This window comes from Malania oleifera, chromosome 9 (genome assembly GCF_029873635.1).
Source record: "Malania oleifera isolate guangnan ecotype guangnan chromosome 9, ASM2987363v1, whole genome shotgun sequence".
Classification (NCBI taxonomy): Eukaryota; Viridiplantae; Streptophyta; class Magnoliopsida; order Santalales; family Ximeniaceae; genus Malania; species Malania oleifera.
The window spans coordinates 66,218,991-66,232,696 of NC_080425.1; positions in this window are offsets into that span (position 1 = coordinate 66,218,991).

Sequence of the window (13,706 nt, forward strand, 5' to 3'; positions counted from 1 at the left end):
AGCTTTAAGCAACAATAGTTTTAGAGGGAAGATGATGATACTCAATCATGTTGGCCTAACTAGGCTTTTCAATCTTATTTTAATGATGACAAATGAAGATGTTTTAATATGTTCCATTGAGTGACTCTATTTCAAGAATACATAACTCAACACTCACATTTGTCATTGATGAAAGCCGAAATTCAAAGATAAGTCAAGTAAAAGCTTCTCCTAGTAGTTAAGCATCAAAAGACTAAAGCATGAAGATAATGAGAGCATGGATATTAAAGAGAACTCAATGAAAAGCTCAAAGTATCTTAAAGCTTGAAGACGAGAAAAAGACCAAAGCATGAAGACTTAAAGTGTTTAAGAATGACAAACAACTTAGAAGTCTTTATGTAAGTGCTTCAATATTTAAATATCTTTTAAAATATTGTTGAAACTCTTTAGGGGATATTTATGGACTTAGAGATCTATTTTAAAACACCGAAAAATGTTTTATGAAAGATCAAAACATGTGAGCAAAACTAAATTTGAAAAATCAAAAAGGAAAAATCAGTAAGAGGTTTGACCAGCCGATTGACCAGAAACACTCTGGTTCAGTCAGCTGATTGATATAAAAAAAACAGAAAAATTAACTATCCAGCTGACTAACTCAATAAACTGAAAGTACCTTGCCAACTGACAGTACCTAGCCGACTGACCCAAAATGAACTGTGTCACGCCAGCCAACTAACTATTTCCTTTAATTTCTGGGAGACAGAAGGGTGTCAGCCACCTATCCAGCCGACTGACCCTGTGGAAATACACTACCCAGTTGCCTATCCAGCCGACTGACTTCATGAGTTTTTGATTTTTTAAACTCTAACAGGAAAATTTCAAAAATTGGTTTTTCAAATATAAACGTTATAAAAACTTCGTGGACACTCCATGTTACTTGGGGAACAATGAAACTAATCCTGAATTGCCTATAAATACTCCTTTAATCCCAAGAATTCAAACATACACAAGCAATCATACAACATACTTGCATCAAATCTCTTAATCTCTCTCAAAGCTCCATATTGCTCAAACTTTTGCTGAAGGGAAATCATCTGAATTGCTGCTGAAAAACTAACCTAAGGTTCTTATATTGAGTTTTCTCAAATCACAAAGGAACCCTTGGTGAATTCTACACTTGAGCTTCAATTATATTTCTTATTGGTATTTAATTATTAAAGTACCTTGAACTGAAATTGTACTAATCTACTATGTTTTGAGAGTGGTATTGTAAATTGCGATTACTTCATATCTTTTTTAGTTCTTGGATGATTTGAGGTGTTCATATCGTTGGCTAAGCGAGGGGATATCGCTTAGAGAGGTGCTGCTCCAGCCTAATTGAAGGAATGACCGAACGAGGGTATATCGTTTGGAGAGGCGAGCTCTAACCTACTGAAGGAGTGTGTAAACGGTGTTATTCCGCCCAACAAAGGAACTAATTTTAGTGAATCCTTTGGTGGTTTGCCAAAGGCGAGGACGTAGGCTGGGTATAAGCTGAACCTCGTAAAAATAGCAGTCTCACTCTCTTTTTCCCTTACTCTTTATTTTCAGCACATATAAATTGCATGGATGATTTATTTTGTAATCATATATACTACGTATATTTGGAAATCAAGTAAACTTAAAGTCTAATTTTGATTTGGGTTGCAGAAATCAAAAGAGAGTACATTGGTTAAACACTTTGTGAAAACTATAGGAGAGTACGTTACTTGGTTAACACCCAAATATAAATTAACTACGAGTTTATTCGAATTCTTAATTTTGGGAAGAGTGTGAATGTTTTGTTGAAAATCACTTTGAGAAAGCTAATTCATTATCAAAGGGATTGCATTAACCACAGGGCTTGAATCAAACTTTTACAGGGCTGCAAACAAACAAAAGCTGAAATCTTGTATTTTATATCTTGGTTTGGATATTGTGTTTGTTTGGATAATTGATTTGGTTGATTGATTGGTTACTTGATTGTTTAAATAGTTGTCTTGTTGATTGTATTAAAGGAACTAAGTTCTTGTGTGATTAATAAATTAAACAAACAAGTCAAGAATTGGTTAAAAGAAATAAAAGAGGTTAAGAAGTCTTAAAAAGAATTAAAAAAGAATTTTTAAATCTAATTCACCCCCCCTATTGGGACTACATCTCTGTTTTCAAATCATAATGACTCAACTTATTGGCTATAAGATCTGTCTACTATCCTCCAATTACTAGTAGAATTAAATTAGATTTCCTCTTCTTCTTCTTCTTTTTTAAATCTTGTAATTATCTACTTAAGTCCCAAGCATTATTCGAATTCAAATAGACTAAAAAAAATAGATCTTGGTTATATTTCTCTTTGTAACCTTATATGGCGAACTAAGTCAATCAACCTATTGTCAAAGTGGTTATTCGCCTTAAATCATTCTCTACTTTAACTAGATTGTCACCCTAGATTTTACTTTGTTCTAGAGTATTCCATCTTCCCAAGCAAGTGTTTTACCATCGTGACCTTTCTGTGAATGGTTGAATGGTTCTCCTCACATCAAAATGATTTGCCTCCTAGATGTGGTTAGCTTTGGCAATGTCACCTAATGTGTAGGCAATGCTTGTCATGCCTTTCAATTAGGCAATCTTCATGTAACTTCCTAGGCGATTATTGAGATAGGGCAATAATGACCTCATTTTAAGAGAGTTAATCCATTTTGTGGCACTTAACATAAGTAACCATAATGGTTATTTAATATTTATCTTTTGGTCTAAAGTATGTGTTGCCTTCATTGTCTCCTTAGCCTAATCATTTCATGATTAGTCAAGTTATTTATAGATTGTGCCTACCAAGCATGTTAGACTCAGAACATTTTGATTGATCAAGAGTGGGAAATAGTAGTAGTTGATCACATGATAGAAAACTTAGTCCAGGCTAAAGGATATTCCTTGTCTAACCTTAGTATTGTTGGTGAGTTTGTAAATGCCTAAAACATACTTAATCATCGAGGTTTTGAGATAGGGACTCAAGCTTGTACAATTGGAATATTTTAAACTCTTTTGATTTTTTTTAGATCATCATTGTTCGTAAGATCACTTAAGCCTTCATCATCAAATTAAAGAGCATTGAGTCTTTGATCTAAAAGGATTTCTTAAATCTCAATATTCAACCAAGTCAAGATCCTCTTCCTCGGTGTAATCGGGCATTAAGTCTTTATCACTTCTATTAGTGGTGGGCTTGGCCTTTTCACCTTCTTCTACTTAAATTGGCCAATAGACCATTTTCATTATCTTTATAGTCAATGTTCTTTGTAGTAAGAGTACATTACCCCTTGTATTGCTGTGCATGGTTGAAATCATCCTAAATGATGGTTTGGCCAAAAGGAGATTCTAGGAAAATGACATTTTACTTAGCATCCACTTGCAAAATAGAAAGTTTTCCAAAATCATTATAAGTTTAAGTTCGGTTAAGAGGAGATTATAGGGCGAATGACATTTACTCCCCAATATCCACTTGTAGAAAAACATATTGATTGAGAGCCCTTGGGTTATATAATTAAGGGCAATGGCTCAGTCATACCCATACAAGGCTGAAGGCGAGCTATAGTGGAGGCTTTCACTTGTTTCTCTATTGTGGATCTTGAATCACCGAACGTTTCTTTTCATATCTTCCCTATCTAAGATCTTATGTTACTCTTGAAATTGTCCATGACTATCTTCATTGCAATGGCTAGTTATAAGAGGTATGAGAGACCACATGAAGATTTTCATCGACAATTTGTCACCCAAGATTGTTGCCAAGTTAGTATTGATGAGTCTAATTGGTTTTAGCAACATTGTATGTTTATCTTGTACCTGTAGTAACTAGCAGTATATATAATGATCTTGTGCAGGCATTACCATATAGATGTTTGATAAAAAATCAAACACATTTTGAAGTGGTGGTAGTTGTGGATTGATGATGGTGAAATGGTTGATTTGGACTCATTATGTCAACTTCCATCAGAGGTGTAAGGGTAGTTACTGTTGCAACATCCTAGAGGGTTGACCCCAAGAAATGGACAGGATTGAAACTCCAAATCACCTCAACCGAGTGGAGAACTTGATATTATGTGATATGAAGTCTGGTGTTACATATTGGATTGAGAAATGAGCTACTTAAAAAACAACGAAGTTGTCACTAACCTATTTATTCTAGGTGCGGTTAGAACACCTATTTAAAATTCCACTAGTTCATTGATCACTTAGGTCCAAGGAAGCTAGTAGTCAATGATTAGTGTCACCAGGCTTCAATTCAGGAGTACAACTATGCAAAAGGAAGGTATTAGCACCCCTTCACACCCGTTTAGTAGACGGTAACAGATTAGCTTGAGATTACTTTCAAAATTGATTGATCAAGACCTCAATTCTTTAGTTTATTCGATTAAATAACCTTTAAATATTGGATAGCCCTGCCAAGGATAGAGACTATGCTCACCTCAAGACCCCCAAAAGTGTGCTAAGAAAACAACTCTTAGCCACCCTTTCATGGATTATTTACTTAATATTTTCATTACTTTTTAAAGGTGCTTACTACTTGACCTTTAGCTATCAAGATCACTTGCATAAGATAAAGACCTCTTACTTTCAAACTTCAAAGGCATGCAAAGACATAACCTTTGGCATTTAAAGGAAAGTTCTTTAAGGTTTTCATTCAATAGCACATCAAATAAGCAAGGGAAATATGACACTTAAATATATTCACAACATGTAATTAAAATAACAACTCATGCAAAAATCACATGCAAGGTATGCACCATAATTTAGGGATTCTAATAGAACCATTAATGGAAGAATTTGAAGTGATTCTGTTAGAATATCCATGGACCAAAGAATCACAATTTTTTTAATATTCCTCATAATGGTTGTGCACAAAAGAACACAAGCATGCAAACACATGCACGCATAAAAGGAAGAGAAAACATGCATTCTTGTGGCAAACGAGGCACACGATAAGCAAACAATATAAGGGAAACTACTGGAAAGTGATCAAAATTAAGCAAAAATGGTCCCAAAATTTTCCATAATTTTTCTCTATTTTTTTAATTTTTTTTAAAATTTTTTTCAAGATTTTTAAAGAAATTTCTCAATTTTTATTTATTTATTTTCCCTCTAAGTCAAAAATGACTCACAAAAGTTTTATTTATTTATCCTGATTTTTCATGATTTTTCTCTAATTTTTATGATATTTTACTATTTTCCCATTTTTTTAATTAAAAATAAATTAAAAATGAATTATTAATAAAAAACAGCGACTCGGGGAACTGAACTAGGTCAAATCGGTTCAACCGGTTTGATTAGGTCAACGAGTTAACCTCAAGTTGACCTAGGTCAAATTAGGCTGACCCAATTTTGGGGAGAAAAGTATATAGGAAGTCATATAGGGCTACCACATATCAGCCATCAGTGGTAACATGTGGTAGCAAATGGCTGGCTCTAATTTCTCTTTGTTTTTTAAAAAAAAAAAAAAAAAACTAGGGGAGGACATGTGGTAGGTGACATAAGCACGATGTCAATCGCCATTTAGCGGTAGACCATTGGCTCAGTGAAAAAGACATGCTCGCCAACATGTCAGTAATCTAGTCGTCCAAAGAAAATTCAAAATAGGCAACTAAGATTGCACCATGTCACCCAATAATGTCACCTTGAAATACACGAATGCGATTCTTCCACATGTCATCATCCGAATGGTGACACGTGTCCGGCTAATAATTTTTTTCAAAATTAATATATGTTTTTTTTTCCTTTTTCCTTTTCTTTTCTTTCCTTTCTCCTTGAACTCTCTTAATTTCTCTCTTTACTCTCCTCTCTCAAACTCTCTCTCTCTCTCTCTCTCTCTGCATTCTCTTATCTCACTCTCTCTTTCCTTCATTTTTGTAGGTCCAATGAAGGTTCACCATTGTAGAGAGCCTTAAAATCTCTACTTTTGTTCCTCAGACCCAAAGGTAAAATCCTTGTCCCTTTGCTCCCTTTCTCTTTTTCTATTTTTTTTTTCCATTTTTGGGTTTGATTTTATTGGGCCAAAGTGCCTTGTATTTAGATGGGTTATTGGGCTTGGGAATTGGGTTTAGCTCAAGTTAGGCTTTAATTGAACTATGGGTCTTGATCTTAGGACTAGGCTAAGTCTTTGGGTTGGGTTTGGTTTAAGTTTTAGGTTAGGCTAGGAGTTGGGTCAGGTTGATTGGGCTAGGAATTGGGTTAGTTGACCAAGGTTAAGGTTGAATTAGGTCATGTTGTTGGGTCAGGTCTGGGTTATTGGTCCCAAGCTTGGTTAACTCAGGTCCAGGTCAAGTTTACTTGGGTCCTTAGGTTAGGTATGGGTTTCTGGATCCATGTATTTTGACATGAGTTTGGGTAATTTGATCTGGGTTTTTTTGGCAAAATTTTGGATCTATTTGGGAATTTAGAGATTTTTTGGGGCTTTGGATTTTGATTAGGCTTCATTTGGAGAATTTACTGTAGGGTTTTTAAGTTCTAGTTAAGGTGTTGCTAGGATTCTAGGTTCTGTTTTTTTGGGGCTTGGGGAACTCCAAGATTCAATAACCTTAAACAAGCCAAAATTTATAATCCCCTTTTTAAAATTTTGTTGAACAAGTTATTGATTAAACTAATGTAATCATCCAAAGTAAAGCAAAATTAGGGGAATGAGTACTAACCTCTTGTCTTAAGCTTTACTATTTTTGCTCATTGAGATCTTTTGCAGTGTTTTTGGAACTTTACTTCGTAAAATATATGCTGCTCCTTCCTCTACTTTACTTTTTATATCTTTTATGAATTTTCTCAATATTTGCTCCTATTTTCTCTCAATAGCTTCTTAGAGTCTTTTAATTCCACTACATTACAATATTTTCTAGCCCCTCATTCTTAATTCCTTTTCTCCCTTTTCATCTCAATTCCCCCAACCCCTAAAATTTGAATTCTCCCCTTATATTTATAGGCAAATTGTCATGGGAACTAGCTCTATTGGAATTGCTGAATGTGGCTAGCTATGGGAACTAGCCACATTGAAAATTGTTGAATGGGGAAGGAAAAGGCTTGCATGCCTTGTTTTCCTTAGGAAACAGTCATGCGAGTCTGTTGTGTTGAGCTTCAAATTGGACCTATACTATTCTTTAGAATTTGGCTGAATTTTCAAAAGAAAGGCCCATAATTGGTCTTAATTTTCTTAAAACAAGCCAATGGGTGACAACGTTCAAAAATAGGCCTTAGGTGAGCCCATATTAAATTTTAGTTACAAAATCAACCCAAAAATGGGCCCAATCTTCTTTGATTTACAGTACTAACATTGAAACCCCTTCTTATGTATGCAAGTGACGAAGAAAACCCAACAACAAGCACCCCAAGAGTGAAGACCCATTTCTCCCTTTTCATCTCGATTCCCTAAATCCTGAAGATTTAAATTCTCCCCTCCTATTTATATGCAAACTATCATAGGAACCAGCTCTGTTGGAATTGCTGAATGTGGCTAGCTATGGGAACTAGTCACATTGAGAATTGTTGCATGGGGAAGGAAAAGGCTTGCATACCTTGTTTTCCTTGGGAAATAGTCATGCGAGTCTATTATGTTGGGCTTCAAATTGGGCCTCTACTGTTCTTTAGCCCAAATTTGGATGAATTTTCAAAAGAAAGGCCCATAATTAGCCTCGATTTTCTTAAAACAAGGCCAATGGCAACCACCTTAAAAAATAGGCCTAAGGTGGACCTATATTAAATTTTAGTTACAAAATTAGCCCAAAAATGGGCCCAATCTTCTTTGATTTACAATACTAACATTGAACCCCTTCTTATGTATGCAAGTGATGAAGAAAACCAAACAACAAGCAACCCAAGAGTGAAGACCAATTTCAATTTTTTTTCTTTAAAAATGTACTAGTGATGCACAAGGATGGAAAAAAAACTTGTATAAAGATTCCCTTACATGCAATTTCAATTCATGGTGAGATTGAGAAAATTGAGAGAAACAAAGATCTAATTACATAAAGACCTTAGATGGCAACCAATGGCTAAAAAGAACCAATAACAAAAATGGGATGTCTACAACTACCCCTATTTATATGTTATTTACTTAGGAGAATAGGAAAACACTGCTTCCTACATCCTAAGGTAACAAACATATAAAGACAAAGACACAAATTTTGGATTGGGTATTATATAGCAAACCTTGCAGAAGTGTGCCCCTACTTTACATGTGTGTCCTTTTTTTAAGTGAAATTTGGGTCATTTCCACAAATTACAAAACAAGACATGAATTGTCATAGTTTATGAAAGAGCACTACATAGGATTTGGGAACTTAGCCACATAAGTTCACGGAAGAACACTACCTAGGATTTGGAAACTTAGCCACATACCTCTTAAGGTAGACACAAACATACCAATCTACGAAAAGAAAAACTATTAAGGATCGAGGAGGATCAACCTATTTCTGAAATAGGGTGCAGACCATATCGGTCCATGAAAAGGAAAGCTAATGAGATGGATAAGGTGAATCGGACCCTATACCCGAAGTAGGGTGCAGACCATACTAGTCTACAATAAGGAAAATTGCTGACTATTGGGGACAGCACATATACCCAAGATAGACAAACCAACACGATTTGTAAAAAAAAAAAAAAAGTACTCCAATTGGGTAGAATCAACCCCTATACCCAAAGAAGGGTATAAACCATACTAGTTTACAAAAAGGAAAACTAACAAGAATTGGGGAGAATTGACCTCTATACCGAAGATAGATAAACTAACACAATTTTATAAAGAAAGATACTCAAATTGGGGAGAGTTGACCCCTATACTCGAAATAGGGTATAGACCATGCTAGTCTACAAAAAGGAAAACTATCAAGGATTAGGAAAAATTGGCCCATATACTCAAGATAGAAAAACCAACACGAATTTAAACTAAAACTACTCGAATTAGGGAGAATCGACTCCTACACTTGAATTAGGGTGCAGACCATACTAGTCTACAGAAGTTGTTGAAGTAAGGGTGTTAGAAGTGAACTAAACACTACTCACAAAATCTTTTAAGAGAAAATTTCATGATATGGACATTATGACACATGAAGTGAGGATACATTGTCACAACGTCCCAAAAGAGGATCTGAAATGGCATGGGGTGATAATATTGAAGGTTTGATGGAATCGCCACTAACCTGTTATTTTCCTAGGTTCGGTTAGTTCACCTAATTACTATTTGTTGATTGGTCTCTAGACTAATCATAGGCCAAGGAACTAGTACTCTCGGTCTACATTTACTAAAGTTGGTATCAAGAGTTCAATTATGTGAGGGAAAGGTACTAGCATCCTCTACACACCTGTTCTATGAACGGTACTTAATTAACCATGAATTATCATTAAATTGAATTTAGTTGTCTATAATTAAATCCTTAACAATAAAATAAATATTAAAATTTTAAAAGAAAATATAAAATAAGGTGTGATTTAAGAATTTCTAATAAGACTTCCAAAGGAGGTCTTATTAGATAAACCTCCTCAAAACTAATATAGGTGCAGTTTAAATTACTTTTTTACCTTTTGTTTAATCATTCGGATGCACACACACAAAAATAGAATATATATAGATAATAATCAAGCAAATTCATTAAATTTGAACAAAATGAGTTAAAACATTCCCATGTTTTTTTTCCAAAATTTTTAAAATTTTTTTGAAAACTTTTCAAACATTTTTTCTACAATTCTCTAGGATTTTTAAAGACATTTTCCCCATTTCATTTATTTTTAATATTTTATTTTTCTATTTTTTTATTATCTCAGTCAAAATAACTCAAATAAATTTTATTTATTTATTTTATATTTTTCTCTAATTTTTATTACTTTTTTCTTTTACAATTTTTAAAAACTAAAAATCAATCAAAAATTAATTTTAAAATTTTAAAAAATGAACCAACTGTTTGGGATGGGTTAGATTGGTATGACCTAGGTCAATAGGTTAACTCAAGTTGACTCAAGTCAAACTTGGTTGACCTGGTTGGGAAAGGGTTGCAACGTGTCAACCAACGATGATATATATATATATATATATATGTGTGTGTGTGTGTGTGTGTGTGTGTGTGCTTTTCACCCCGAGTCTCTCTTTATTTATTTTCTTATTATGGGAAAAAGTAAAACCAACATTGCATATCTGTTGCATCCCCTTCTTCACTCTTCCACTATAAATTTTACACCAACTTCCAATAGTACCTTTTTTATTTGTGTTCCATAGCCTATTTTAGCCTTTCCATCCTGAATTGCAGTTAATGTCTTATTGGGTATTTTGATCAGTTTTCCAATCTTAGGGTGGATTTTAAGACATGGGACGAAACATAGGGTAAGGATACATGTTTCTAAAAGAATAGGAAAATTAAGGCTAAAAAACCCCTCCCCAAAATGACATTTTATGCCCCTAGTGGTGCAATTTTTTTTTTTGAACCTATTCTTAGAATAAGCTGTCTATGTACCTTATTGTTGACTTTTTGAGTCCAATCCCTATTTTGATTATGACAAACCACAGCAACTCATTCCTGCATTTAGTGTTTGAACATGTTTATGTGTTTGAAAGCACAGATGATGATGCAATATGGAAGCCGTAAAAGCACTTAGATAATTATACCTCGGCGTATTCCATGGAATTGTAAAGGAGTAAATCATGAAGATTTTGTTTATTTTTCAGTTGTAATAGTAATTAAGTTTAATTGTGCATGCATGCTCACATGATTTAATTTGAAGCTCATAAATGACCTTAGATTGACCTTAGGGACCTCAAAGTTTCATGAAAAACTTTTTTATTAAAATACTAAACTTATACAAAAGTTTTGAAAGGGTTTTGACCTTAAAAGAAGGCAAAAGTGCATTTTTATTCAAGGGTCAGTCGATCGGCATGTGCACTTGGCCACAGTCAGTGTCTTATTGGGTATTTTGATCAGCATTCCAATTTCAGGGTGGATTTTAAAACATGGGACAAAACGTAGGGTACGGATACATGTTTATAGAAGAACAGGGAAATTAACGCTAAGAAACCCCTCCTCAAAATGACATTATATGCCCCTAGTGGTGCAATTTCTCTTCTTTTTTTTTGGAACTTATTCTTAGAACAGGCTGCCTATATACCTTATTGTTGACTTTTTGAGTTTGATCCCTATTTTGATTGTGAAAAACCACAACATCTCATTTGTGCATTGAGTATTTGAACATGTTTATGTGTACGGATCACAAATGATGATGCAATATGGAAGTTGTAAAAGCGCTTAGACGATCATACCTCGGCTTATTCCATGGAATTGCAAAGGATCAAAACATGAAGATTTTGTTTATTTTTCAGTTGTAATAGTAATTAGGTTTAATTGTGCATGCATAGCCACATGATTTAATTTGAAGCTCATTAATAACCTTAGACTGACCTTAGGGATCTCGGAGTTTCATGAAATTTTTTTTTATTAAAATGCTAAACTTATACAAAAGGTTTGAAAGGGGTTTGAACTTAAAAGAATGCAAAAAGCATTTTTATTCAAAGGTCAACTGATCGTCCTCTTAGGCCTAGTCGACTGGCATGTGCGCTTGGCCAGGATTACGTTTTGCAAAGGGCCCAGTCGACCGGCCAAACCTTTTGACCTGTTTTGTAAAGGCCCAGCCGATTGGCCTTTAGAAAGCCTATTGATACCCAGTCGACCGGTCTTCAAAGTGTTTGAAGCCCAGTAGACCGGATCTTGATCCTAGCAGATCATTTCTCACGAAAAGGAAAATTTCCCTAGGGCCATTTGACCAAACCTCTCCGGTTTCAGGGCATTTTGGCCACCAACGATCAGGATTTTTGAATTTAAAGTATTATTAAAATGCCCAACGGTTATATAACGACTATAATTTGGATTTGCCTATAAATATGAACCCAAAACACTTGGAGAAGGTCAGAGAATCACCTTCTAAATTTAGTTGAACACATTTTTGATTCTCCCACATTTTTATACCCCTTTATGCATTATATTTTCATTTTCTCCTACTCTTCTTGAAAATCATTTCTAAGAAAATATTTTTGGGGTTGTCATTTTGAAAAGGCTTGAGCTTATATTCCATTCACATATATATTGCTTGAAGGCCTTTTCTTTTTTTGTTGTTATATGTTCAAAAATCAAATTTCTTCCATACTCTTTTATCTGGAAAATATTTTTGGAGAAAATTCTTTTGAGTTTGTCTTAAAGGCTTGAGGTTATATTATTGCTCATATATATTGCTTGAAAGCCTTCTTGCATTTGAATTTGCAAAGGTCAGTCATTTTAAGGGAAAACCCTAGCATTCTCCTATACTTTTCTATTTGAAAAATATTTTTTTTGGACAATATTTTGGGTTATGCAAGATAGCTTTGAGCATATATTCTTTTATATATATTGGCTTGAAAAGTTTCTTGAAAAAGGTTAGAGCATTGACTTACACTCATATACTTTGCTTGGAAGCCTTATTGAATTTGATTTTAAAAAAAGTCATTTTTCAACAAAATCATTTTCCATACTCTCACAGTTTTACTTGAAAAATATTTTGATAGGAAAACCATATACTCTATTGAGATTCATTTTAAAATCATATGAGAGTGCATTTAGATTTTTAATGTGTACAAATCGGATTTTTAAGAAGCATTTTCTTTGTACTAAAAATGTTTTTCGAAACAGCTCTTCGCGGTTCGGGTTGTGAACCGTGGCGAAGTGAAGGCACGTCACTTGGAGAGGTGGGCCCACCTTGAAAGAGTGGCTGCAATGTGATCCACACTGAGCGGGGGTACATCGCTCAAAGAGGTTGGTCCACCAAGAAGGATTAGTGACCAGGCGCGGGGTATTGCCTAGAGAGGAGGGCTCCATCCTACTTAAGGAGTGTTGTAAAGGGGGGCTCCACCCTGTAAAGAGTTTTGTTTAACGGTCTGGTTGCACCTGATTAAGGGAGCTAGTTAGTGAAATTCTTGGGAGTTTACCCAAGGTGAGGACGCAGGCGGGTATAGCCGAACCTCGTTAAAATTTTGGTGTCATTCTCTCTCTCTCTCTCTCTCTCTCTCTCTCTCTCTCTCTCTCTCTCTCTCTCTCTCTCGTTTATATTTCTGAACTTAAGTTTTCCGCACATGTATGACTAGTCATTTATTGTTATAATTGTTTTACATACACACCTCTAAGCTTTAATTGGGATCTAATTTCAGTGAATCGGCAAATTTAATTAGCCAAAATTTTTTAAAACTCAATTCACTCCCCTTTTGGGATCGCACCATTCCTCACATTTGGTATCAGAGTCTGGTTGCGATAAGTTTAACCACTTTCTGTATATTAAAAATTATTTTTGTAAAATCAATTGATTGGATGATTTGGAAAGTGATTGATAAAGGATTTTTTATCCCAATAAAAATGTTTCTAAAATGCATAGTTTTCCAAACCTGAAAATGAATTGAATGAGCATGACATGGTTTTAACACATATCAATTCTAGTGCCATACATATTTTACATTGTGCCTTAGTTACTAGTGCTTTTACAAAGTTCATGACTTGTACTGGTGCTATGGAAATTTGGGAACCATAAGAGGTATGGAGAGACCGAGAGAGAGGAGAACACCACTTAAAATGAGTTGAGCTTAAAATATTGAGAAGGAGTAAAGTGAATAGGTATATCTTCCTCTTTCTACTTTATTAAAAATTTCATGCAATGATTCATGATGTATATATTGTATT